General features: G+C 43.0%; 1 pseudogene; it reads right to left on the reverse strand.

The window, feature by feature from the left end:
- Nucleotides 1-17,527: 17,527 nt before the first annotated feature.
- LOC111144924 lies at nucleotides 17,528-17,980 on the reverse strand (annotated as a pseudogene).
- Nucleotides 17,981-23,618: the final 5,638 nt, after the last annotated feature.

A 23,618-nucleotide genomic window follows, 5' to 3' on the forward strand; every position in this document is an offset into this window, starting at 1 on the left:
ATCTTGGGAAATTCAGTGGCTGACTTTTCCTATCATGGACTAGGATCATTGTTCTTAGAGATAAGTTGAAAGTCCAAGACTCACAGGGGCACGGGGGTGGCTCAGTCAGTTAAGTGGCTGACTGTTGATCTTAGTTCAAGTCTTGATCTCAGGGTGGAGAGTACAAGGCTGCACACTGGCCCAGGGCCTATTTTAAAAAGTCTAAGACTCACAAATATTACATTGGTTTACCATATATCTTGACCTAAGTTTAGTGCTCTCTGCCTGATTGACTTTGTGTAAGTGACTGGATGATCCCTCCATAAAAATTAAACAGACAGTACACTGACTGGGAATCTTTGAACTTTTCTAGAGTATGTTTCTGCTCTCAGTTCTCGAACAAAGAGGAGATATGGGAGAGGGAGGAAAGTATCGAAACAGTTTCTTTTCCAAAGATCACATCCTTAGGACATTCACCTTTCTTATTTCACTTATTCATTCAAATATTCAGTAATACTGGCTATGCTTTCTACTTTCTTACTTATTTACTTACTACTAAGTAAGGCTTTCTACTAAGTAGAAAAGTTAAGATGATTAAAGATGAGACAGTATCTTCTCCAGGTGTCTACTGCCTGGTGGAGGAGACAAGACTTGTACACAGTTAACTATGGTGCAACATAGAAAGTGATAGGTATCTTAGAGAAGCACACACAAAAAATGCTATGGGAAGAGCAACCATGGAGAGATACCTCCTGGCTGATTGGCTTGGCTCTATGTCAAGAAAGCTTTAGGGGGAAATATTATCTGACCTTTGAAAGATATGTGACCAGGTGAAAATGGGGTAAGAAGTACATTCTTGGCAGAAAGAACTGTGTGAGCAAATGAATGAAGGAGGAAAGGATAGGATGTATTCCAGGATCAGTAACTGGAAGAATGAAACAGGTTGAGTGGAAAGATCTAGGAAACATCAGCACGTCTTCCAGTCTTGGTCCTACCTATGGAAGGCCGTTTGGTTACAGTCCTCAGTTACCCTCACCCTTAGTTTTTGTTGTTGCAGTTGGCAAACCTGCCAACCTGACAAGGTCACTGTGAATGTAAAATATAGCAAAATGTGTGAAAATGACATATAAAGCATAAAAGCTATAAGTGTATAGAATTCTTTTTTTTTTAAGATTTTATTTATTTATTTGACAAACAGAGATCACAAGTAGGCAGAGAGGCAGGCAGAGGGGGCAGAGAAGCAGGCTCCCTGCTGAGCAGAGAGCCCAATAAGGAGCTTGATCCCAGGACCCTGACATGACCTGAGCTGAAGGCCGAGGCCTTAACCCACTGAGCCACCCAGGTGCCACAAGTGTATGGAGTTCTTACTGGTAGGCTGGGGCCCAAAGAAGGAAGGCTTAGGGGATTGCATGAACCATGTGCATCACACCCAGAGGTTCAAAATTTTCAATTATGCATTTATCAGTGTGTTTGTTTGCTTATTATTTTCCTATTAAGCTATAAGATCTATGAAAACAGAAACTGGGTCTTTTTCACTCACCGTTGTACTTTGCACAGTACCTGATGCTGGTGTTCCATAAACAAATGTTTTGTAAAAATTAGAGAATGGGATGCAGAGATTGAAGACGTAATTTCCGCCCTCAATAACAAAATTTTAAAAAATTCAGAGGAGGGACGCCTGGGTGGCTCAGTTGGTTAAGCAGCTGCCTTCGGCTCGGGTCGTGATCCCAGTGTCCTGGGATCGAGTCCCGCATCGGGCTCCTTGCTCGTCGGGGAGCCTGCTTCTCCCTCTGCCTCTGCCTGCCATTCTGTCTGCCTGTGCTTGCTCTCTCTCCCTCTCTCTCTCTGACAAATGGATAAATAAAATCTTTAAAAAAAAAAAATTCAGAGGAAATATGGGTGTGAACCATTGACAAAGTGTCTAAGAAACAATGCAATTTAAGTGGATGAAAACTTTTAAATAATATTCTTTCCGAATGATTGAAAGACTGTGGAGCGTAGCTCTGAAATGATGTGGCTGGAAAGTCTCTGCTGAGACACTCTGAGGGATTGAAGGGATGGGCACGGACAAGCATGGAGTTATGTGCAAAAATGGTGCCATGGAACTAATGGCCAAAAGGAGCTGAGGTTCATGCAATGGACTGTAAGAATGACTTGGCAGTCCCATGTTCAGATGCCAGGACTCCACCTGCATGAAAAGCAACAGAAGCAGTCCTTGAAGGGAACCCAGGACAGGGAGAAACTGGGAGATAATATGTGGAATCATCACTCCCTGGTTCTGGTACATTCTGTATTCATGGCTAAATCCAAAACAAAATAAACCTTTTTCCCCTTTCCTTTAATGAATGAATAACAGACCATTCTCCTTCATGAAGATGTAAGCAAGATAAGAACTAAACTATATCCTCTTCTCTATCTGCTGTCAGCACCTTTTCTAAATGAGTGGTCTTAAACTCTTCTCATCTTTTTCTTGCTCTAAACTTATCCCTTTGATTTGTTTGTTGTTTGTTTAGTAGAGGGGTTTTAGAGGCAGGGTCTTGACAGGAAGAGGATGGACTTGATAAGGGAACTGTTTACAGGATGTATTGGGAAATCAAAGGATAGTGCCATGTCTGGATCTAACAGTGAGTCACTCTTGTCACCTTCAGACCTGGAGATGTATAGGAGGGGAGAGTGGTTACAGGAAGGGAAAGAGAAAGCTATATTGATAGGAACAGCCATCTGCAAGATGTCTGGGAGGCAGTCAGTTGAGCTTCTGTTGAGCTTCTGACTCTTGGTTTCGGCTCAGGTCATGATCTCAGGGTCCTGGGATCGAGCCCTGCGTCGAGCCCTGCATGGGCTCCATGCTCAGTGGGCAGTCTCCGTGAGGATTTATCTCCCCCTCTCTCTGCCCCTTTCCCGACTCTCTCTCTCTCAATTAGATGAATAAATGAAAAGAAAAGAAAAGAAAAGAAAAGAAAAGAAAAGAAAAGAAAAGAAAAAACCATCTGCAATAAACTGTGGCCACAGAAGAGGAGGCAGCCGATTTGCAGTGATCAGGCAGGGAGGGAGCACGGAGAATCAATTGCTACATACCCTTGCTCTCTTTTTCTTTTCTATCTCTCTGTCTCTTCTCTCTGTCTCTGTCTCCCTCTCACTTTCTCTCTCTCTCTCTCTCTCTCTCAACTGTGTCATTCCTTATTGGTAGCAATCAAGTAGGCAAGGTCACCTGCTGATTAAGTCCACAAAGGTGAGTCTCCTTGGTCCCAGACAGGGAGAAGTGTGCAAAGAGGAAGTGGAGGGCAGCAGAAAATATCCAGCACAGCGTATCATTACATACCGTTCCCAAAGGGGGGATGATAACATTATTTCAGACTTAATACCAATGCTTTGTAAAATAGCATTGATTTTGTGACATAGTTTTTTTTTTACTGGGAGATGGAATATGTATACACTTGAAAGTAGATACAATGTAGAAAAATCCTACATGACTTGATAATTTTCATTTTCGTTGTACTGGCTCAGATTAAAAACTACACTAACACTAGCTTCCAAGTCCCCGTTATACTCTTAAACATGGTTGTGTGAAAGGGATTGGGTAAAGCGTAATCTACCTCTGCCTCTCTCTTTGAGGAATGTGATAGGACCACACAATGGAGCCTTCTACTTTTTCCTATGAGAGAAGTAGACGTGACCAAAGTGAGAAGAGCCATCATGGTCCTTTGAGGAAGGCTGGGGGTGGGGAGAGAGCAGCTGTTGGGATGGGGTTGGGGGGGACAATAGGTGGATAAAAAAGAAGGTAAGGATGTTTGCTGGTGTGTCAAGCAATATTAGATCTCCCCTCTTGGAATTTTCTGAAAGACCTAAGTAAAGATTTTTTATTTGAATATGAAGCTGTTCAGTTAAAGACCCCAAGTCGTCCCAGCCTTCTGTAGACTACAGAAGCAAAGAACAGATGGCCATCTGGACAGGGGCCCTAAAGCCAGAAGGAAAATACAAAGAGCATGGGAACTCAGAGATGCCAGCCTCAACATGATGCCTAGGTGAGCTCTCCCCTACCCTCACCCACACTTTCCAAGAGGAGAGAGCGTTTTCATCAAGGGCAATATGAAAAGTTCATGGATGAAGAAAGTGGAGCCTAGCTCAATGTACTAACAGGCACAAATGATTAATATTGTGATCTTATTAGATCCCCTTTCAGGGTAATGAAGCCTACTAGGGATGATTCTGGTTGCCGTCTGAGACCAAGCCTTGGCTTATGCCTTCCCCATCTCTTGAGTCCTGATCTGGGCTTGTCGCCCATGCTCCCATCTGTCCTGCTCACTGCTTGGCACTCTCTCCTGTTCATAACCTCAGCCTCCACCTGTCTGTGACTTTGATGAGCCCATTCTGTAAGCTGTAGCCCTAAGCATGCATATGAATTAAGAGTTTTGATAACTGCTTTTCTCACCGATATATTTCTTCCAAACTTCTTCGGGATTGACATTGGCTTGGCTCAAGACACACACCATTCCTATATTATAACAAGGATACCTGGGGCCTGAAGCTAACCCAAGTCTATGACACTGCCCTTAGAATACTTGAGTCTGGCCACGGCCAACTATCTCAGTTCCTACAAACCAGTATTACATCACTACTGCTGTTTGATTTTTAGTTCCCATGAACCTAGCACTTTGCATGAATTATCTCATGAAATCCACAGGAAATACTTATCTGTAGGAGCACACTACGCTTCCCATTTTGTAGATGGAAATGCCAAAACACAGAAAGGCTATATGTCAATTATATATCACTAAAACACCCTCTCCTTGTCCACAGGCTGAGTAAATTCTCTGTCAGATAGTCCGCTGGGACTCGAGCTGGGATTGAAACCCCGACCAGACTTCTGATCCTATGCTCTCAGCCACTGCGCTACATGTGCGTGGAATGTTCCTAACCCTTCAGAAAGTGGATGATCCAAGCCCTTCCCAGATCTGTGCCTTCCAGTCTGGAACACCCCCTGCCCCTCGTTCTGCACACGATGAGCTCTTTCTCAGCCTCAGGTCTCAGTTGCTATGTTTCCTCCTCAGAGAGGCCTCCCTGCTCACCAGACTAAAGATGGTCTCCCTTGCTTTTAGTCTCCCACACATCCTGTTTCTTCTCTCCTTTGGTGCGTTTATCCCAATAAATATTCCTGTGCATGTTTACTCGTCTAATGCGTTGTCTTGCTTTGCAAGAGCTAGGACTGGGTCTGTGGGCTCAGCACCATCTCCCCAACAATTAGCTCTACAACTGACCCATAGCAGTCAATGCCTTTTGAATAAGGGAATAAATGACTAGACTTCCTTTTGGCACTCTTTTCACCCTGGAACCTTCCAAAATTCCATCTACAACCTATGTTGTTGGGCTTGTGACAAATGCGTTTTACTATTGGTTTACTGCTGAGAGAGCAAACATTCATCCTTTGAAGGTAGATTTTACTTCCAGAGATAGGTAATTCTTTTGAGGTCAGATTTGCAATGAGCAAGTTTGTGACAATTAGGTAACCTAATTTTGATTCAAGATGTCTTGTGATCATAAAGTGGTAGGACTGTGTGTTCATGTCCTATAGAAACTGCACAGGGGGCTTCTAACTGTTGCCCGATGGTCCCGACCAGCATGCAGTCTACAGGCAATGATTCAATTGGCTGCATAAATTCTAGCACATCTGTTCAAGATTAGCTTTAGTGCTTTCTAATTAGATTTCCAACATGCTAGTTTAATCCAAGTATCCTCAAACTTTTTGGACTTAAGAACCTTTTATATTTTTAAAAAGAATTAAGGATCTCTAAAGAGCTTTTGTAATGAGAGTTATACATCTAGCAATATTTACCATACTGAAAATTAAAACTGAGACCTAATTTATTTCATCACTTAAAAATAACATTTTTTGATACGTTATTTTGGTTGAAGTGTATGAAAAAAAAAATCCAGCATCACCCAGATAGTAACCTTTTCAGATAATTATGGATATTCTTTGTTACTATTCCAAAACTCAACGATTGATAGTTTCTCTCCCTTTTTAAAAAAATATTTTGTTTACGTATTTACTTATTTATTTGAGAGAGCGAGATGGAGAGGATGAGTGGGGGGTAGGGGCAGAGGGAGAGGGAAAAGCAGACGCTCCATTGAGCATGGAGCCCAGACATGGGGCTCCATCCTAGGACCCTGAGATCATAACCTGAGCTGAAGTCAGATGGTTAACCAACTGAGCTACCTAGGCACCCCAATGAACGATAGTTTCTTAAATATTAGTTCAGGGTGAAATATGAAACCATATCAATAAAATTTTTGTACCTTGGTACATTCCCCTATCTTGCACTTGGGACCCTTGCATGATTTTGTAACGTCACGTGATTTGGTTTCTTGAAAAGCAGTGGTTCACTGAGTTATGCACATCTTCCACATGTTCATGCATCTTATTATGCAATGTCAAAAAAATAAACGTTCATTAATATCACTACTGCTATTGTCAGACAATTCTTTCAGTATTGGGAAGCTGTCAAGTTCCTGGTGGCAGATACAATTTTTCCAAAATTAGTTATTTTAGCGGTTTTTGTTTGAAGGCTCGAGTTTTATTACTGACAACAATATTGTCGGTTACTTTCCTCTGTAATCATAAGCCGGCTTTGTTCATTTTCAAGAAAAGTTCTACAAAATAACCATGTGAAAGTGATAGCTTAGTTGGCAATTCAGATCCTCTCACGAGTGCTTCTCCTTGAGCTGCAGTGCCCGTCAGCCCAGAGAAGGGCTTCATGTGTCCTTCCCATTGTGTCAGACAGAGTATTAAAAAGATATGAACTCAGGAATCAATAGTACATGACATTAATAATTTTTACGGGCTCACCAACGAAATCCTTAACTGAAACGACCTTTCCTTTTTCTTTTCTCTTTTCTTTCCTTTCTTTTTTCTTTTTCTTTTACTGTGAATTTCCTTTTTCTTTGCTTTTTCTTTCTTTTCCTTTCTTTTCTTTTTTCCTGCCTGGTTCTACTACCTTGGTTTGTGCAAAGATACTAGCAAGTTTGACAGCCACTGCTTTCGCATTATCAGGGCAAATGTCAACATAGCAACTACGGCAAATGACATCTTAGTATTATGATGAAAATAGTTTTGACTTTTTGAATCTGCACCCCGCCCCTCCCTGCCCCCTGCCCCTTCAAAAGGGACTTGTGCCCTCCCAAGAATCTACAGGGCACTTGTTAAGAATAGCTGTACCTGTCTAATCTGTTATAAAACTTTCCAAAAGCCTTCTGCAGAGTTGTGGCATTATCTTCCAGTATAATGTGACCAGACAACACCCCTATAAAACCCTGCAAGCCTAAAACTGGAAAACGCCTCTAAAATCACAAGTGGGAAAGCAGAGACTCAGTTATAGTCAAGCAATTTTTGTTACAATGTGTTTTGGACACAAATGCTTTATAGTGGCCATGATTCTAAATCTGCTTTTCTTTGTGTATAATGTGCTCCAAGAAGAATCACAGTGGTTACTGTGTCTTGCTGGCTTCTTCTAATTCCTAATTCTCAGCGTACACAAAAATATGAGTTTGCTTCTGTGGGAAAAAGGAACAGAAATTCAGCAAGGAGATGTCTCACTTTGTAATTTGCCTGTAGCACAAATTCTGTGTCTTCCTACCAGTCTGATTTGAGTTCTCACCTATGTCCAATTTCACTGCATCTTCTCTCTTTCTACAGGGTGTTTAGTGGCTCATTAATAAATGCTTATGACATCTGGGAGAGGACAACTTTGTAAGACAATTATTTGTTTGCAGGAGTGGGCTTTACTCTTTAGAGGAAGAGCTTAATTGTTCCTGTCGGGAATGTTGCCTCTGTAGAGTTGCTGTGAGTGGAGCAAATGGGTTGTGTGCAGAGTCAAGGATAGCAAATAGGGGAGCCCATCGCTTACATGGTTTTGTGTAACACCGCAAACCTGGGATCCTGTGTTGTGTTGGCAAGCTGACCACCGGAGAACGGACCTTGGAGAGGGTAATCTGGGTAGAATCTGGATGAAGTGGAAGAGAGAGGGGAAGAGAACAGGCCCTATGTGTCACATCACTGCAGTTTGTTGTCAGGAGAAGCAAAACTTTCTGTCCTCTTGGCATCTTCCTGGCTCTGAGTGGCACCGAGTTCTCAAGGGCAGAACTCGGGTCCTCCCTGAGATTAGCTTGACCCAAACTCCACACCAGCACCAGGCCAGGGAGCCAGCAACAGGCTGGAAGAGGGTGGTGACCCACAGGGTTTGTGACTATGGAGGTAGAGCACTGGGACAGACAAGGCAGTGAAATCCCAGAAATGTGACAACAGCTGCTTCACGTCCCTGCCCCTATAGTGGAGGACATGGACACTGCCAGGAACCCTGACCCATGAATTGGAATCAAGAGGATTTTGATTCCTGCTATGTCAATAGGCAGGAGGAAAAACATTGTGAAATAAGAGCCATCAGGAGAAGGGGGAAAGGAGCCCGACTATTCTTCTTCTTACAAGGAAAGTCTCACTGACTGGAGAAAACTCAGCCTGAGCCGAGGGTTTTGTTGAAACAAAAGCAGTGGTACCCCACATCTTCAAAAGCACTTTACTGTTAGGGGGCCTCTTCACATTTCATTTTGCCACACTTGCACCTCACCACGACCCAGGGAGGTAGGCAAAGCAGAAAGTGAGTGTCACAGCTCACGGAAAGCCTGGGGAATTTTTCTACAATAAGGAAATACACGAGTTATAAGAGTTGCCCATACATTCGAGCCACACGGCTGTTCCTCCATATAAAGCTCAAGGTAGAAATGAACGCCAACGTGAGCTCTTTCAGAAAAATTTCTTTTTGATGTCATAAAAAACAAGAAGGCCCTAACCTTTCTCTTAAATGTAGAACATTCACAATGAGAACTGAAGGTATTCTGTTTTGGATGTTTCTGATGAGATCGTTACATTTTTCTTTTCTTTTTTCTTTTCTTCAAAACAAGAATAAAGGCTTCTGGTGACTTTCACTTTGCCTTCGTCTTTTCCGCTCCAAGGGCATTAAGAGTTGACAGTGCTCACAATTCTAGTAGTAAGGACTTATTTGGTACCAGGGTAAAATTGCCAGCATCTGGAGCTTTCTCAGCCTTAAGCTCCCATGGGCATCCTTTTGGGACCTACAGTCAGAAGAATTGGGAAAAGACTCAACTTCTTCGAGGCCAACCTTCCCATCTGTGAAATGTGATGATAATATCTACTTCACAGTGTATAAGTACTAGATTAAAGGCGAAATCAAACAGATACAAATGTCCAGCATAATCGCTTGGCACATTATGGAGACTAGATTCATTTGGTGGTGTGTAAACATTTATATGTGCTCACAGGAACTGATTATTATATTTTTGGGAAATTTGTGAGCCAGTGGCCAAAACATTTGCAGCTGGAAACCGACCGTGTTAAGAGTAGTCATATCATGGAAATCAGCAAACTATAAATCAGGGTCCCCCCCCACCCCTGCCCCAAGCCAGGGGCTAAAGATTTATAAGCATACCACTATAGCTCATAATAAATATGTTTTTCTCATGGTTTTCAATTTCTTATTAGATATTGTTCTAAAAAATAGGATGAACTAAATATTTTTTTGTGTTATAAATGTCTTGAAAATGGGATAAATTTTCTTGTGCTGGTATAGATCCTCTGTCTGATTAAACTATCAATGAGAAATAATGGGCTTGCAGGCATTAGTGAGTTTTGTGGTCATGGTAGACGCTGTTGGCTACCACCCCAACAACCCCTTTCCTTGTTCTAGGCCCTCTTCCTTCTCACAGAACTAGATTCCTTGATTTCAGGCAAGGTAAGACCCTGTGCGGATTTATAGCCCCAGAGATGGATCAGCACTACTCTCGTCAGTCATGGTAATATGATTCTCCTTCACCAGTGATCGGTTTTCCGGGGGGCATACAACTGAGTTTTGACTTCTCAGATTTAAAAAACACACAAACAAAAAAACAGACCCTGATTAGAAAGCCCTTGAGTCCTTTGTCCATTCAGTTTGGTATGGGGATGTGATGCCATGTGACTATAAGGCAATAGGCAAGCAGGAAAAAAGTCAACTCACCGAAAATGTCTGAGGGGAAGAGAGGAGAGTTTCTATTTCTGTGTCAGCATCACTGAGCCACTAATTGAACCCTGGACCCATCCCTCACAATAACAGTGGTGTCAGCCACAATTACATGTTTCTATTACTTGTAGCCAAAAGCATTCTAATCTAATATGGGGAGAGTAATATATTGTAAAAGCGTCTATCTTTTCAAAGTTTCCTAAATTACCTTTTGTAGGTGGTATCTACCTAGAAAGCCCATCCTGGCTCTAATCTCAAAGAGTACAGGGCTCAGAGTGAGAAGGGACCCTAGCATGGTGAAGAGAAGACAGGGATGGAATGGGGAGGTCTGGGGACTTTCCCTTGGACCCACATACATTTGTTCAGCTACTATAATTGAATCAAGCATGATGGACATCACTTTGAGGTCCTTAAAGGGACTTGTGCATCTTGAGATCCTGCTCGTGGGGTTATTCCTCTAGACACACTATCATTTAGATCTTTTTAGAATTATTTTATCCTGAGTTATTTTAAATGCTTACCAGGAAGGAATTCTGGGAAATTCACTCACAGCTGCCAAATAAATGAAAGGTGTTAAGAGAGTGGTAGAGATGGGGGTGGGGCTAAAAACTGTACCTTTTACCCTTTCAAACAAGATTTGAAAAGAACATGTCATTATACATGTGAGAAAATAAGAACCCCAAGAGGATGAGGCTTTTCTAGAAGAGGAAATAGTGAATTAACACAAAGCATATTGGCTAGGTGTCGGGGTCTGCTTATGACCCCCCAAAAGACTGGGGATTCTTGCAGCAAAGTCTGTGGAGTGCCAGCGGCAATGGAGCTGAGAGGAGGACACTCTAAAGAAGTAGGTGACAGAAGTCTTGTTCCTGGAAGCAGCCGTAGGCAGAGTCAGAGAAATCTCGGCCTGTCCGGATGGTTTCCCTGCATGCCCCCACAGCAGGGTTTTTTCCAGACTCGCCGTAGGAGCACTGGGCACAGGAGACAGGAAGTGTGATTCAGGACGGTATGAAAATAGCCTTATGTGCCTCATCTCCCCAGCGCCACGGTTCCGGCTCATCCCTTTTTCTACACGGGCTGTGATCGTGTCTGATGGCAACTTCTTCCCATACCCCAAAGGCTATAAGCTTCAGAGATCTCAGCTGCCAGGCCAGTGCTCAAGAGGGACAATGACGATAGTGAGAAGCCACACTCAGGGCCTTCAACACTGGGAAATGGCAGAAAATGCTAGGAAGTCTATGAATGGCCTCCCAGGCTGCTTAGAGCTTATAAAGTCCTTCTTTCTCCCTTTGCTGAAAACTCCCATGGACGTGAAAGGAATCTCTGTCTGGTTTATTTCAAAGGGGGGCTTGTAGAAAAAAAAATAGTCAACATTATCCAAGTAGCTCCTTACTGGCTAATTTTCAGAGATAAACATCTCAGCTGCTCCAAAACATTTCTTTTTCGTATTAGTAAAAGGACTGGTGATGGGATCTGACATCAGATGCATTTTCCATTTATACATTCTAGTTCTCTCTAGGGAGATAGCCAATACTTAATCTTTCTCAGAAATGATTTTTAGGGAACAACTGCTCCCTGATAAGAGTTCATCAGAATAAAATTAACTTTATGAAGCTGGGGAGTAATTGCATAGTGTTCTTGTTATTTGGGGTCAATGAACTTCAAATCTCTTAAAGCTGTCACAGACCCACAAAAGTAACCTGTCCCTCTGTAGAAGAGCAAGCAAGAACGTGCCAGGTCTTTCTTTGGAGGGTGTGAGTGGACTTCTAGAAGACACGTCTGAGGGAGTGAGAATACAGCCACCTCCCTTCCCTCACATCCAGGAAGCAGGCCCAAAAAAGCTGTGTGTGTGCGTGTTTAATAAGCTTCAATCACACCACAATTACATCATTCAAAAAAAGACTATAAATAGTTTTAGTGACAGAGACGCACTCAAGTTACCTCAACATATGTGTTTTGGGAGCAGTGCTTCTGCTGCTGGTGGGAACCCAGAAAAAGCCAAATACCCTTGTGGTAGGAAGAGCAGGAATTGGAATAATGAGATGGAGAGGAGGAAGTTCTCCAGCTGCACACAGGTGGGCTGTGTTCGGGGGCCATTCAGCTACTCATTGTAGGTCTGAGCCACCATCTTCTCATTTTTGCTTTCTCAGAATTTTGGCTTCCTCATCTTGCTCACAGTTTCTGCTTCTCTTTAACTTCTCTGGTCGTGTATGGATCCAACTGTACCTTTCCATTTCTCTCAAGGCACCATTTTAGCCCGCTACATCAGTCACCAAGTGTTTCTTCATTCCAGGTTCTGGGAGAGAATTTGGCAGCCCCGTGAGTTTTTGCCTATGTTTCTGGATATCCTGAAGATTGTATGCCCTTGGGCACAGCCAGTTGTAACCCAGGAATAGGATCATGTGGTTCAAACCATAGCAGTCTTGGCAGTCTCTCACTTGGGGGCAGGAGATGAGGCAGGTAATAGACGTTGTTAGGAGACTGCCAGTCGTCCTATTAATGATGGTGGGTACTGTGACTGATACGTCTAATATAAATGTGTAAGTACGCAGTGAAAATGGCCTCTGAATTTAAACTTGCATTAAAGAATTTTTTTCATTTGATTGGTCTGACAGGACTAAAGTTCATACGTGTATATGTGTGTGTTTTATCCTGAATAAGAATTCTGAGGGAAAAAATACTATAGAACATGCACCTGAGTTAAAATGTTGCATCCTCATGGACCCTCTCTTGACCACCCAGTCTAGAGGAACCAATAAGCCACTTGCACTCCAACTCCCTATCACTTTATCTCCTCCTTAGTTCTTATTATCTAAAATTGCATTGTTTTTTTGGGGCGCCTGTGTGGCTCAGTGGGTTAAAGCCTCTGCCTTCAGCTCAGGTCATGATCCCAGGGTCCTGGGATCGAGCCCTGCATCGGGCTCTCTGCTCAGTGCAGAGCCTGCTTCTCTCTCTCTCTGCCTGCCTCTCTGCCTACTTGCGTTCTCTGTCAAATAAATAAATAAATAAAATCTTAAAAAAAAATTGCATTGTTTTTTTAAAAATGATTTATTACCTCTTTCTCCTGCCCCCAGGCTCTAAGTTCCTTGAGGCAAGCACTTGCCTGATCTTATTTACCTCTTTTATTTTTTATTTTTTTTAAAGATTTTATTTATTTATTTGACAGAGAAAGATCACAAGTAGGCAGAGAGGCAGGCAGAGAGAGAGGAGGAAGCAGGCTCCCTGCTGAGCAGAGAGCCTGATGCGGGACTCGATCCCAGGACCCTGAGATCATGACCTGAGCTGAAGGCAGAGGCTTTAACCCACTGAGCCACCAGGCGCCCCTTATTTACCTCTTTATTCCCAGCACCCAGAATAGTGACTGACACAAATAAATATTTGTTAAATAAATGAATAAATGGAGGGCATAAGAGAAACTCCTACAAAAGGGGCCTCCACACCACTCCTCCACAATACTTTTAGGTTAATTCCTACAGAGCTTTCACCTATGGCCCAGCATTAGCCACCCTGCCTGAGAGCAGTGCTCCTCCTATCCGCTTCCAAGCCCTTGGATTTCCCTCCAGTACAGATGTTCGTGTGTGTCTCCATGAGACCCCAAGCTCATGGCATCCACACTTTGCACAGTACCCAGCTCACAATAGGTACTTCAAAGTGTTGATTGTGTGAATGAGTGATGCACTCCTTGTGTCTTCTGAAATCTCCTCCCGTGGCAGTTGTCAACTTGATCTGGTACCAGACCACACAGAACATTTTTATTAAAGATGTAGACAAGGTAGCTCAGAAATAACTTTCCAAACACAGGGCTGGTTGCTGGCTCATTCTTACTTCATTAAGATACTTGTGCCCAAAGGATCAGTAATTCACTTCCTGGTTCCCAATCCTGTGTTTACCTTCACTGTCCGTGAAGCCTGAGGGAGGCATTCATTAGTAAATGAGCACCTCAAGGAAAGATAGAAGATGTCTATGCGAGCTGAATGCCTTGCTTGTTTCTGTTTGTCAGAAATGCTCATCCAAGGGACAATGAAGCCCTCAGGATGGGGTGTATATGGCACAGCAGGGAATGCTGGGGTGATAGTGGGAGGGAGATGGGGATGGGGGGAGGGGTGGGCAGGGGGGAGGGAGGGGAGGGGGCAGGGCTCAGAAGGGAAATTTGATACGGATTCATTCTCAACATATTTTCTGAACTTGGAGGGAGTGAACTTTCTATATTAAGAAGGATTTGGTTTAATATTGTGCATTTTCCTGGCAAATTAAAGATAACAGAGGCTTCGGACTCTCAGCAATAAAAATTAGAGGAGCACCTCAAAGAGGGTTGGTGTCTCCTTGGACAGCAGGAAGGACATAAAGCTTTTCAGGCTTCTGGGTACCTTGTGGGAGAGACTCCCACGCTCATGTCCCTGGGCTCCCCTGGGCCACCACCCCAAGGGACAGTACTGGCCGGAGTGCATGCCCAGCACACATTCACAGGCACAGGGACGGTGGCAGTGGTACGGCCATGGAATGGACGACCAACAAGCTACGGCCTCGTGGCTGTGCTCTTGTGAGTACACAGACTCTGTTGAAGGGGAAGGGGAACCATTTCTTGAGCCTTTACTCCATAACTTCACTGTTATTGGAAAGTCCTCCTCTGCCTCACTCCTTACACATCCTCCAACAGTTTCTAATGTACTTTCACGTCAGAGCAAACATTTCCATGGCTCTGCTCTGCCCCTGCCTTGTAGTTAGATGGAAGTACAGAAACGGAGGCCTCTATCTTTGTCGTTAAGAGCTTTTCAGGCAAAAGAAGTGGTTCTTTACTTGGGTCGTGATCCTCAAGATAATCCAAGGATGGCCCTCAGAGGTCTGGCACAAGCCTTGATCTTGAATGCAAATTCCAGTCGTCTGGTGGGAGGATCCATAGCTTTCGCTGTGTCTCAAAACTTTCCTGAAGCCCACACTGTGAAGAGATAGGCCTTAATAGAATAGATATGACTTAACAGCATAAGGCTGCAGTCAAGGTATCAGGAATGTGTTGTGCTCTCTTGACAACCCCATGGGGGGGGGGGCGGTCAGAGCTCGAGGGTGATGCCCTGAAGGGGCAAACTGGTGGTCTTGGGCCTCAGCTAGGTGAGCTTTAAATCCTGGCTCTGCCAATGAGCTGAAGGGAGAGTTTGGGCAAGTTGTGTAACCTCCCTGACCTCAGGTCTTCACTTGCTTTGAGAAGTCAAAGAACAATGTGTAAGGTGTTTGAAATGTTGGGCAACATAACACAGATTTTTTTTTTTTTTAAGCATAGGGGAGGGGCAGAGGAAGAGGGGGAGAGAGAATCCTAAGTAGGCTCCACACCCAGGATGGAGCCCAATGAAGGGCTTGATCTCACAACTCTGAGATTGTGACCTGAGCCAAAATCAAGAGTGGGACCTGTAACCAACTGAGCCACCCAGGTGCCCCAGCATAGATTATTTTTAAACAGCGTATCAGTTACATTTTTCAAGACTGTAGCTCAATATGTTTTCCTTCAATCTCCGGACACCTTCACAGGTAAACAGCTTCCAAATGTAAAACAATGAGGCCGATTTTTCACGTGGAAAAATACAGTAAGTCCTTATTTTCTCTGTATTTCCAGACTTTTTTGAATGCTCTGTAGCATCCTGAAGTTTAGAAGAATTATACCTGAAAAGGTGATTGAGGTTGAGGAAAAAATAAGCAAATCATCTAAAGGCAATGGTACACTATTTAAAAATAGGTTTATCCTATATGCCCAGACTCTTCAGACATCTTCATTATATAGGTTCTTGAGACACCATTTAATTATCTTTTAGGAAGAAGCAAAGGTACGTGACTCTCAGAGACATTAGCTAGCAGCATAGCTAGAGTCTCCTAACTCCTGGTCTTCATCTTGTCACAGACTCACTATCCGCATTCGAGTGCGTCACTGGCCACATGCCTCTGTCCTCTGTCCCTCCGTCTGACTCTCTCAACTCCAGGGGCCTGTGGTTGTCTGGTGGTCCTTCTCCATGCAACCATCCCTGACAGATGATGACCTCAGTCTGGCCTGAGGGAAAAGACTGCTGGTGAGAGAGAGAGGAGTTCAGTTGCATTTATTCAAATGAACATGGTTTTAAAAAGATGATGGTTAGAGGGTGCCTGGGTGGCTCAGTGGGTTAAGCCCCTGCCTTTGGCTCAGGTCATGATCTCAGGGGTCCTGGGATCGAGTCCCGCATTGGGCTCTCTGCCCGGCAGGGAGCCTGCTTCCCTCTCTCTCTCTCGCTCTGCCTGCCTCTCTGCCTACTTGTGATCTCTCTCTGTCAAATAAATAAATAAATAAATAAAATCTTTAAAAAAAAAAAAAAAAGATGATGGTTAGAGAAGAAGCCAGGAGGAGTGTTTGCCGCTCCTTCCTCAGGTTGGGTGCTCCTGTTGTGTGGTCCCAGAGAGCTCTGCATCGTCTGTCAGGCGATGACGATTGCTGGTTTAGCGGTCTGTCTCCCCTCTGGCGCCCGTCCAGTTCTTACCCGCTCATCGCCATCCTTGCCACATAGCATGAGCTCAGCAAGTATTTTTCAAACGATCGCTCCCTAAAGAAACTCAATGTCCTCCTGAAAAGGGAATGGGGTTCGTTACTTGAGATTATGGAGTTATAGTTGGAGTGAAAATTTCCTCTAATAAGAAATAAGTCTTGTTTGTCAGGCCAAACGTTGGAGCTCCAATTCCCCAAATTCTTTTCTCCCGGGGAAGCTGTGTCATGAACACAAGAAGATACAGAGGAAGCCAGTGAGCACGTGAATGTGCTCGCGGAGTTTATTAATGAAGCGGAGAATGCTATGGCGCCATCTCAGCATCCCAGATCCGCGTCCAAGTTTTCTCTGTGCAAGTAGCACACCAGAGAAACTGTGAGGTCTGGAAGCAGTGATGGACGTGGTTTTCAACCTCAGCAGGTCAAAACATCACTTAGAAGGTTCTTGGAAAATACAGATTCCCAAATTATACTCCAGGAGATGGCGGTTCAGAAGGTCCGGGGGAGGACCGGGAATCTGTTTTCAGCAAATGCTCCCTGGGATCCAGCTGATCGGTCAAGTTTGCAGACTGACTTCTGAGAGACCCATCATGAGGACTCCTCAGCAGCCGCTCTCTGACTCACAACCAGAGCAGTGGTTGAATATGTGCAAGAATCACCCATAGAGCTTATTAAAAATGCAGATTTGACATCCAGTAGAAAGTGGCTCAAATGACACAGAGAATAGCGAGTATTAGTAAAAAGAAAAGGGGAGCCGCTGGGACTCGATGACATTGCTGATGGGCGGGTAAAATGACAGCCGTTTTGAAGAGCTGTTTGGCATTTTCTTTTTTTTTTTTTTCTTATTAATACAGTATTTATTTGTCTTCCCTCTGTCAAACCCTGAGCCAACCACTTTCCCCAGGCTGCCTGGGGAGGTATAAGAAAAGGATTATACAGGGCAGACGAGACACGGGAGAAAGACCTATGGGAGGTGGAGACGGATCCTTCACATGGCGAAGAGGATGAGAAAGGCCATCATCAGGCAAAAGAGCCCCATGGCCTCCAAGAAGGCAAAGCCCAGAATGGCGTAGGAGAAGAGCTGTTGCTTCAGAGAGGGATTCCTGGCATAACCAATGATGAGGCTCCCAAACACAGTCCCAATTCCAGCCCCAGAGCCAGCCACCCCTACCGTGGCAGCCCCAGCCCCAATGAACTTGGGTGCTGTATCGATGTCCCTTGATATGGCGCTGGTTTGGAAGCTTCGGCTAGGAATAAGTGAGGTCAGGGGACGTGGGGCTGCCAAGATGCTGAGGCCCTTATAAGGTGCCTCATCTGTCAGTGTCTCGGGTGGTTTTAGCACCACTGCAGACAGCAATCGGCTCAACAGCTGAGAGGTGCTCCTGACCAAGAACGGGGTGGAGACGAACTTTGCACAGGCGTACATTTTCAGGGAATGAGGGGCTGCAGCAGGAGAGCTGCTCCCAGGGCCGAGGAGACAGAGAGGGCCTGTTTGGCATTTTCTTATGAGGTTAAATATTTGCCTGCACTGCAATCCAGCAGTTTCTCTCCTAGGTATTTGCCCTAGAGAAGTAATAACATGTGTCCACATAAAAACTTGTGCACTAATATTCATAATAGCTAAAAACTAGACACAACTTCAGTGGACATGCCCTACATGGTCTCAATAATCCACAGCCATGTATTAATCCCTTTTCCTTGAGCCCGGGTGAAATTTGTGACTTGCTTCTAATATGGCCGATGGTGACAAGATATTACTCCTTTGGCTTATATATTATTTATTCTTATGTTTTATAAGAGTCTGCATTATCAGACTGAGGAGGAAGATTCTCCCACTGGCCCTGAAGAAGCAGACAGCCCTGTTGTAAACTGCCTACAGAGAGGGCCACATGGCAGGGAGTGGCAAGAGAGAGCCAGGCTCCTGCTCAAAGCCGGTAAGATGCCAGCATCCTCAGTCGTACAACCACAAGAATCTGAATTCTGCCAACAACACATGAGCCTGGAAGAGGACCCCAAGCTCCAGAGGGTAATGCAGTTTGGCGAATACCATAGCTGTAGTTTGATGAGACTGAGCCCAGGGCCCAGCTAAGAAAGCCATGACAGGACTCCTGAACCATGGAGATTGTGACATAATCAGTGTGTGTTGTTTTTAACCACTGCATTTGTAGCAATTGATTACACAGCATAGGAAACGAATACACAACTCAAATGTCTGGGTGAATGTATAAAGAAATTCTAACACCTTCCGACAATGGAATATTACTTAGCAATAAAAAGGAGCTAACTGCTCACGCAGGTAACAACGTGGATGAATATCAAAAACATGTTGAGAGAAGAAGCCTGACTCAAAAGAGTACATGTGGTGATCTTTTGAGTACACCGAAATGAGAACAGTGACTGCTTCTGGGATAGGGGGTGGAATTAACTGGAAAGGAGCCCAAGGAAGCTTTCTGAGGTAACAGAAGTCTCGGTTGGGGTGGTGCTTACATGTGGAGTGCATGACTAATCCCACTGAAAAGTGTATTTAAAAGATAAGCATTTAATTGTATGTAAATTAAACACGATTTTAGAAACTCATAAGTATCTCTACCTCTCAGATTCTGACTCAGGGGGTCTTGGACAGTAGGATGTAGGATTCTTCATTTTTAATAAGTATCCTCAGATAATCCTAATACATCAGTCCTTGGACCATACTTGGAAAAACACCCCAGAGCAATGGGTCATTTAAGGAGGAGGGACGGAAGAATTAGGAAAATGTGGTTTCTTCAGACTCACTCTAGCTTTCTTCCAAGGAACTGTATTCTAATTAGAACAACAATGTCTTCATTTGTTATTCAGCCTGTCAACAGGCAATTTCATTCAGTTCAATTGAGTATTTTCCAAGTATTTTCATTAATCAAGTACTATCCAAAGAAATAATAAGACACAACCATTCTTCCAAAAGAGCTAAAAATTTAATTGAGGAAAAATATCCATATGTGTATGAAACGAAACTCTTCAATTGTAATACAAAGCGAACACGACAGTCACCCACTCTGTCTGCTTATTCACTCTAGTTTTCCTTGGTGACTTTCAAAGTACTCCTAATAGCCTCACTTCTCTCATGTCAGTGTATCTTCAAAGTTACCTTTTAATGGACCAGTTAGTCATTTTAACCATCATTTGGATGTTGTTCCCCCTACTAGTTTTCCTTTGTTTTTCAACTTTTAAGGGTTTTTTCCCCCTGTCATGTTATCCATTTTTTTTTTTGTTCTTGTTGTCCATGAATCATGCATCTGGGAGATAATCAGGAGCTCTCAGTTAAAGATCATAGCATGAACTGGTCCCACCTATCTTCCCCAGTGTCTTGGTAAAGCTCTTGGTCCTGCCCCATGTTCTAAGAACCAAGAAAGGAAACTTTTTCCTTCTGATGCCCAGCTGCACAGATGAGATTCAACATTTTCATTCCCAGATGCTGCTGATTTTCACTGAGCTTACTTCACTTGGGGAAATTTCTGTTAACTACCTAAGCATCGAATTTTAATCCTAATTAAGTATCACAATCTATAATGTTCATGCAGATTCATCCTTCTGAAACCTTCCTGACAATTTTCTACTTCATTTTCCTCAATTCCAGGTCGTTCAAAATGATGCTTTTCTATTATGGACAATAGAATGGTCAGTGACCAATAAAATAATGTTTATCTTCTATAATAAAGATGGAAAATTTCTCCTTTATAATGGAAGAGTAAGATACTCCAAATCTGCAAAGGCTTTCAAACACATCGCTGTTACGGTAAATCCCCATTTGTCTAGAACGTAAATCCAGAGACCTAAATCAAACACAATATATTTGAGAAAAGTAACCAGGGTGGAGAATACAGAGGGAATCTTTGATTCAAAGAAGGGAAGGCTCAGAAGGGTTGTCTTCAAATATAGGATGGGCTGTCTATGTGGCTCCAAGAAATAAAATTAGGTCTAATGGTGGAAGAAACACGGTGACAGATCTTAGAGCAACAAATAAGGAAATATTTCCTTGCAATGGGTGCTAGTCAAAGATAGAGCACGCTTCTTGGGAAGGTTTATTCATTTTCTATGGCTGCGATAAGAAATTACCACAAATTTAGCAGCTAAAAACAATACCCATTTGTTACCTCACAGTACTGTAAGTTTTGGAGTAATTTGTTACAGAGCAATAGAGAACTATTACACAGAGCTTTGTTCTTAATGCCTCTTAATTCTCACATTCCACACCTAATCCGTCATAAAATCTTACTGGCTCCACTTAGGACACATCCAGACTCTGACTCTCTCTCACCATCTCCACCGTCACCTCCCTGAATCATCATCTTTCTGCTTCCACGCCTGCACTACCTCAGCTTCTTCTTAATGGCCCTTCCACCATCCTTGTAAGACATTAATTAGATAATGTCACTTCTCTGCTCAGAGCCCTGCATTTGTTCTCACTTTACTCATATAAAAGCCAAATTCTTAGAGACTCTATGTGATGTTCCCTCCCCACCCCCATCCAGTTGGATGTCATCCACTACTATTCTACCCATCCCATCCCTACCTCCCAGTCCTCCCCAAGCTCCACACTCACCTCTTTACCTCCATTTAAATTTACAAACCCTCGAACCCTCTACCCATCCCTGCATCCTTAGCACTCATCACTAGCTCACACATTGTTTACAGCCACGCCATTTCTGCCTAGCCCAGGACTCTCTTTTTTTTAAAGATTTTATTCATTTATTTGAGAGAGAGATAGCAAGAGAGAACACACGTGAGAAGGAGAGGGAGCAGCAGACTCCCCGCTGAGCAGAGAGCCCGACCTGGGGCTCAGTCCCAGGACCCTGGGATCATAATCTGGGAAGAAGACAGATGATTAACCGACTGAGCCATGGAGGTGCCCCTGGGACTCTTCTGATGGGCAGTCTTGCCTGAGAGTTCCCCAGTGGGTTGGCAGAGGTGCCGTCAGATCTGCATCACAGTCTGAAGGCCTTCCTTCCTTCCAAAAGAAGTCTTGTCTCCTTTTCCTTTTATCTTTTATGCGTGTTATACCCAATCATCTTTTGCACTCTGAATTTCACCTCACTGTCTGCTTCCCGGAGACCAAAACTAATACAAGTACTGTTAGAAGCACTTTACCTCTATTAACCACTTAAATGCTTGGCTTTTCCCCCCTTTTAGTTTCCATTGGCAGAGCTTTCAAAATTTCCATGATATAAAATCCTAGCAGCATGGGAATTAACTAAAGTTCCTAAGTCCTTACTCTTAGTAGCAAAATTCTCCTTGCTTTTAACCCAAAACCATGTCAAGATTCTTCCAGTTTTCTTTTCCTGGAAACAGAAGAAATCTTTGTTAGATCCTTATGTCCCCCTCTAATTTTCTCTCTTTACTGCCACACTTTCTAAATGAGCTGTCCCCTTTCTCTCCCTACACAGTGACGCCCATACCTGATGGTCTGGCTTCCCACAGCTCAGCAAGCTGCTCTCCTGGATATCCGGCTGAGGTGCTGAGGGCGGCATTCTCGCACTCACTCTCAGGAACTCCAGGCTTGCAACTCTTGCCTCTGTCAGCTAGTGACCCCCCGTCGCTTCTTTTTCCCTCCTCCACATTCATTTATTTCCTCGTGGTTTTCTTTGCTCTCTCATCTCCTCTCTCAATCTCTGACTGAGATACTCCCGGAGGCCCAGGACTTGGCCCTCCTTCTGGCCGTCTCCGCACACCCTCTTCCAGACAACTCAGTCATTCTCAGGGCTTCAGCGATCACCTACAGGTATCTCATGATGTTGATCTCTATCACCTCAATCTCCAAACACCTCTTCAGGTAAAGAACTTCTCAATGGAAAGCAATGAGGCCAGTTGCTCCCTTGGAAAAATACGGTAAGTACTTATTTTTTCTGTATTTCCAGAATAGGAAAAGCCATAGAGATAGAAAGTAGATTAGTGACTAGTGTACTGGGACTTTGGAAATAAGAGGCCTCTGCTAGGGACTGGGGCAAGGGAGATGGGAGGGACTGCTAATGGGTATGGGGTTTCCTTTTGGGATGATAAAAACGTCTTGGAACTAGGTAGATTTGGTCATTGTATGATCCTATAGGTTTTAAAATGAAGAATTTTATGGTATGTGAATTATATTTCAATAAAAAAATGAAAAAAAAGAAAGTGGCTAATAAACATGGGGATAGATGATCAAACTGACAGTAATCTTGAGTATGTGAATTAAAGTAACACTCAGGATTCATTTTCCCGTAATTTGATTGGCAAAGATTTAAAAATCTATGCTACGCATGGTGTTTCATGATCATAGAGAAATCTTTATATCTTGATTGAGGAAGAGTAATCTAGCATATTGTGTTCATACTCTGAATAAATAACCTCACTTCCAAGAATTTATCCCATGCTTATATTTGCACACACACACACACACACACACACAGATACTTAAAGGTGTTAGCTATGACATTGTTAAGAGGAAAAAGAATCATTTAATTGTATAGCCATACAATAAAATATTAAACTATTGCTTGAATAAGGTAGGTTTATATGGAAAGATGCCCACAATATATTATAAAGTTAAAGAAAGTTATCACAAATATATATTACATATATAATATAGATAGATCCCATTTTGTCCAAAATGTATGCATATAAGCATGTCAATTTGTAAAATAAAGACTAAAGAGACATATAGCTGGGGATGGGGTAAGCTGAGATTTGGAGGAAATTTTACTTCCTATCATTATTATTTAAATTTTTAAAAATGAATATATTTGGATCTTCTATAATTAGAAAAATTAAATCACTATTTATAAAAAGTAGTGAATATCTCAAAAACACAAAAACATAATATGTGTACATTACGACATATTTTTAAGGTATTTTAAAGAGACCGTTTTAGAGAAGAAAATAAAATTTCTTAGTATCAGCAATTTAAGATATCCTAGAATAGGTTTTTTTCTTTTTTGAGTATTGCTTTCTATATCGTTATCATCAGTTAATGTTTTTTTTTTTTTTGTTTTCTCTCTCTCCCACAGAGTTACTAAGAGTTTTTGTCTTTTTCTATCTAAAGAGGAAAGAGCTGGGGCTTTGGAAGT

Source organism: Enhydra lutris, unplaced genomic scaffold (genome assembly GCF_002288905.1).
Source record: "Enhydra lutris kenyoni isolate GAN:26980312 unplaced genomic scaffold, ASM228890v2 scaffoldscaffold1, whole genome shotgun sequence".
Lineage (NCBI taxonomy): Eukaryota > Metazoa > Chordata > Mammalia > Carnivora > Mustelidae > Enhydra > Enhydra lutris.